This window comes from Nicrophorus vespilloides, unplaced genomic scaffold (assembly GCF_001412225.1).
Source record: "Nicrophorus vespilloides isolate i.1.1-1 unplaced genomic scaffold, Nicve_v1.0, whole genome shotgun sequence".
Lineage (NCBI taxonomy): Eukaryota > Metazoa > Arthropoda > Insecta > Coleoptera > Silphidae > Nicrophorus > Nicrophorus vespilloides.
In genome coordinates this window covers 18122-23753 of record NW_017096076.1, presented here as the reverse complement: position 1 = coordinate 23753, position 5632 = coordinate 18122, and the positions used below count along the sequence as shown (strand labels likewise).

Sequence of the window (5632 nt, the reverse complement as noted above, 5' to 3'; positions counted from 1 at the left end):
TAATTATTGTAACTATTGTATAATTACTCATTGATTTCAGTGCATGTATGCATAAATAGAGTTGCAGTGCGGAACTGTGTTTGTTTGCAGAGAGGGTTGGGGGCTAATACGAGCTGGAGGGTGATGAAGCAGTGGTGGTGGTGGTGGTGGTGATGATGCGATGTTGATGATGAGGTGGTTCGTTCGGTGAGGATCGAGGGGTTTGTGGGCGGTTCCGCGATGGTCGGTTGATGGACAATGAGGGGGTGTTTGGGAGGGCGATCGGGTGGCTATCGACAGTCGACGTGTCTCACTTTTAATCAGTTTGAAAAATACCCCGCGAATACTTACAAGTTTTTTTCACTGTCGCACACACATCACCACACATGCAAAACATCAGACAGACGAACATCCTCAAATGAAAGTCGACACTCTGGCACCATTCAATACAAACTCACAATAGTATCCCTTTTTGTTCCTTGAAAGATAAGAAAAAACTATAAGTATGCAAATTGTTAATACGCATGAGTGCGTGAAAGTTCAATAAATTTCACAATTTTTTGACTGAAAAGTTAATTAGTTGCAGTGATAAAATGGCTTGAAAATTTGCAATCACCGTACAATTGGATTATTTTCAAATTTGAAAAAGGTAAGTTTTTATACAATATAAAATTTAGTTTCTTATAATTTATTTATTATGTGATTTCATTATACAAATAACTATATAAAAAAAATGTGAAATTGCACCTTCTACTAAACCATTCACCCATTCAAATAATGACAGTTAAACACTTTAATTTTCGTAATTTGTCAAACTTCAAATTACGATTTTTACAATATTTGTAACATAATTATTATATCAAACACATTTTTTTATCTACATAATTATTTTTATGAAGTTTCTATACAATTATATTATATATGAAATAAAAAAAGTTTTCAATCTCGAAAAAGCACAAATTTGAGAAGTATCAACCCAAAACTTGTTTTTAAAGTATTATTTATACATTCAACCTTTAGTGCAGTGTCTGTCAAACCTTTTTTACCTCTACTCGCCTAATTTACTTTGCGGCAAACCAAATAAAAATCTCAATATAATAAACTCTAATATTTTTGTCTATTGTTTTTTAAATCTTTCGCTGCATACCTTGAATCTATGTGTGCAGACACTGCTTTAGTGTTAAAGAAATAATAAGAACTATAACAATTGAAATTCAAATATGTAAAACATCATTATTATATCATACACATTTTTTTTATCTACATAATTTTTCTTATGAAGTTTTTATATAATTATAAGAACAAAATTAAACAAGATTAGCAGAAAACTGCGCCTCTAAATCTAAATTTCTGATATTTTATCTAAAAATCATCAGTAGATCGTGATATGAGACATTTTTATTTAAAGTGCTATAAGTCCACTTTTAGAAAAAAATGAGTTAATGGTAATTTTAGTAATATATAAATATTCTCTTTTTATATTTAAAGTAATAACGGCTTATATATCTAATAAATATTCAATGTATTTTATATAATAGTATTAAAACTATTATTTCATTACATAAATAACTTTTATTCAACTGCAGACCAGGATTAGAAGTTTCACTGTAGTATTAACACTAAAGTTGGTACCTTTTATCAATCATATTGGTATTATCTTTTGTGATTTTTCATAAAATTTCGTGTACAGTAATTCTTCTAGTGTTTGCTTCTCCAAATATTTTCAATTTTTTTAAAAAACAATAACTTATTTACCGAGACTGGTCAATTCGAACCAGTTGACAAATTGTCAATATATATTCTTTTAACCGCAAGTTTCAAATTTGATACTTGACTTTTAAATCGAATTGTACAATGCAAATTTGTTATGAACAAAAGTTATATATAAAATATGTATTGTGATTTTTGATATTATTTCCCTTTATTTGGTTACTGCAATAGATACATTGATATTTTTAAATTTAATTTGGAAAATCAGGCTTTTAAGGGTTAAAATTAACCTGGACTCATCTGGAAAAACATATCACGATAAAAAGAAAACAGCTTGGACTGAAAGTAAAAAACGTTACATTGTCCATCTCAGCTGAAAACAAAGTTTTGATATATAAAACAATAATAAAACTGATATAGATTTCAACTATGAGAGTTCTGCTTATAATACAAGTATTGACATCATACAGCTGTTTCAGTCAAAAACGCTCAGAGCAATTACTAACAAACGAATACATACACCAATACACTGGAGTCAGATTTATGAAGGATAAGACAACGAAACTCAGCAGTAAATACCAACATCGGCTGGAGGACCAAACCAACTTACAACTAAGCTAACATATACAGAATCTCATTGACGAAGACTGAAACGGTTTAAAGCGCAGGACCTCCCTAATCGCTTTTGAATTAGTGTTAGAGATGTCTAAATTTAATTTAAAATCTCTAATATATACTTTTATTTTTTTCTTTAATTAATGCAAAACTAGAGCTTCTATCTTTTTTGCTTTGTAGATAGATTGCTTTATAAAATAATAAAAAATAAATAATCGATACAAAAGAATTAGATTGAGTTTCCATATGTTTTATAGTGCGCGTATATAATTGAAAACAATGATACATGGCACTGTTATTACAAGTTTATTTGAGTTAGGTACTGTGATTTTAAGTACATCTTTAGTTTTATCTTGCTTCCATGTCCTTAAAAATACATTTTATAAATATAAAACAAAAATAATTTCAAGATTTTGGTGTTTTAACAAGATATAAACGTACAAGAAATTGCAAACTCAAATCTCTACAGAATTTGAAGCAAATCAGGATTAAGTAGAATTGGAAATAATCTAATTTCAAAATGATTTGTATTTGAAATAATAAAAAAAAATGGTTTTGTGAATACACTAAAGATAAATAGTCAATTTTGACAAATGCGGTACAAAAATTGATGTATTGATTTGGCTTGATGCATTTGGCTGAATCCGCATTTTCTGATTTGAATATTTTAAAATCAAAAATAAGAAATTCGTCAAAGGATTAACATCATTCTATACGTTTATATCTTTCATCGAATGATCCAGCAGCAAAATCTATAAAATATCAATGATCTCATTAGTATTAGTTTTATTTTCTATTTTTTTTTATCAGATATTAGTATATAAATTGTATAATTTTTGTTTGTATTGAAAATCTTTACGATTTCTGGTCGATCGTGGTAATATACAGCTCGCTTAACGAGCAAAATAAATTGTAGGAAAAATGACTTGCAAAATGGAACACATTATGGTATATTACGTAAGTTTATATAGAGAAAATTATTTTAGAATACAAGTAAAAATCTGGAAATTTTTGATAGGATTATGTTCGTTAAAGCCAGGTTTCTCTGTATATTATAAAAAGAAGCAGATTTCAAAAACAAAATACATTATAAAAATTATATAGAATTTTCTTTGCAATTATTGCTATCTTTAAAGCAGTCAAAATCAAAGTGAAACAGATTTTTATACAACTAACAAAAGAAGATTGTTATTGAGTTCCTAGTGATTTAGAAGACCAAAACATAGAAAGTTATCAGTCAGTTTTCGATGAAATAAAAGAAGTTTTCAATCCCGGAAAAGCACAAGTTTGAGAAGTATCGACCCAAAACTTGTTTTTAAAGTATTATTTATACGTTCAACCTTTAGTGAAGTGTCTGTCAAACTTTTTTTAACTCTACTCGATTAATTTATTATGCGGCAAACCAAATAAAAATCTCAATATAATAAACTCTAATATTTTTGCCTATATTTTTTTATAATCTTTCGCTTCATATCTTGAATCCCTCTGTGTAGAGAGCTTTGTAGAGTGCTTTAGTGTTAAAGAAATAATAAGAACTATAACAATTGAAATTATTTTTTGTAAAACATTTGCAGATAATTAGATTTCTAAATTATAAGTAACGAATTATTTTTTATTATATAGAAATCGTCATTATGAATTAGGGTTAATACAAAAACCGACTTTAAAAAACAACGGTTTTCGAATTTTCATTTATAATATTCTTGAATATTACATAAAACTATAACAAAATACAATAACTCATATAGAAAAACGAACATCAGTAAACGTTTAAAAAGCTAAGGCTTCATTTTCTTCTATCTTCAATTGAATAATTTTGATATAATATTGATAATATTTTTAAAGATATCTTAATGATCACACTTTTTGATACTGGTGAAAGAAATACGCTGGATGTCTTTGTCCAAACGTTTTGTGGATTATATAAGTAAAGCAGAAGTGCAAGTAATTCCCCCTGTCTTCTCTCTTGAATTTGTGTCTCCACAGCAAGTAATATCTTATAACTAATTTCAGTTTGTAACTTTTTCATTTCACGTAACAGAAATTCAAATATGTCTTCACTTATTAATAAATTCGCATCTTGTCGTTCTAAGGCCTCTATATATCATGACCTCTAAACTTCTTCATCTAGTTTGGAAATAAATAATAGGACTTAATTCCTTCCTAATTTTCTGTTTGTTTCATGAAACTTTGTATTTGGGCTGGAAACGACTTTGGGATCACAATGTTTATGTTTTTAACCAAATAACTAATTATTTTTTATATTTTAAGTCTATGTTCAAAAACCGATTTTGTAGTTAAAAAAAAAACCTGTTTTCGAATTAAATATCTTTAAAATATCGTGTTTTAAAAACCGACAAACTCTATCATGAATCATCAAAATATCAAACTAAATTTATACTTAAATAATAAAAAAAAATGACTATAGCAGTAATGAAATAACTGTTTCATTAAATAAAATAACTCATTTTAATTAAAGTCAAGAAAATTGAAATAAATAAATATTTTTCTTTACTTTTACTTTACTTTACTTTACTGTGATTTTAATTAGATCTTTAGTTTTATCTTGTTTCCATGTCTTTAAAAATACATTTTATAAATATAAAATAAAAATAATTTCAAGATTTTGGTAAGGATGATTTTTTTTTCCAAATGTGTTTCAACAAGATATAAACATACAAGAAATTGCAAAGTCATATTTCTACAGAATTTGAAGCAAACCAGGATTAAGTAGAATTGGAAACAATCTAATTTCTAAATGATTTGTATTTGAAATAATAAAGTCAAGAAAATTGAAATAAATAAATATTTTTCTTTATTTTTTTCATAATATTTACACATTAAATTTTACTGTAATATAAGATGTTATCGATATATAGTTAGTAAATGCAAATTTTTTAATAATAACGTAATTAAATTTTTTCTTAGTTGCCTACAAAAAATTCCTAAATAATACATGAATATTATTTGTAATTTATCAAACATTATGATCACAATTACTTAAAGATCGAATATTATTCAAGTCTGGTACTTTATTATTCTAGTTTTTTTTTTTAATTAGAATAATATTTTTATATTTTTATTAATAATATTTTTCATTTAAAAGCTTTAGGGGTTCCGCGAAATTTTATATACTTTTTTTTGTCAAACGAAGATTTAAACACCATAAGAATGCAAAATTAAAATATCATGATTTAAGAAAATCCTGTAAGTTTCAAGTACACTGTCAGACAAAAATGGTTGAAGAACAGTAAGTAAACCATGTAAAGCTCATAAAATCAATAACTATAATCTTGTTAGATTGCAAACGTAGAAATTTACAGTTATT

At 26.5% G+C, this 5632-nt stretch overlaps 1 protein-coding gene across 1 annotated transcript in view; it reads left to right on the top strand.

The window, feature by feature from the left end:
• Window positions 1-442: 442 nt before the first annotated feature.
• Window positions 443-5632, top strand: part of LOC108569413 (protein glass) — a 15384-nt gene continuing 10194 nt past the window's right edge. Inside the window, exon 1 of the mRNA XM_017930956.1 lies at window positions 443-628. The gene's annotated coding sequence lies outside the window, so the exon portion shown is untranslated. The remainder of the gene's footprint in view (window positions 629-5632) is intronic.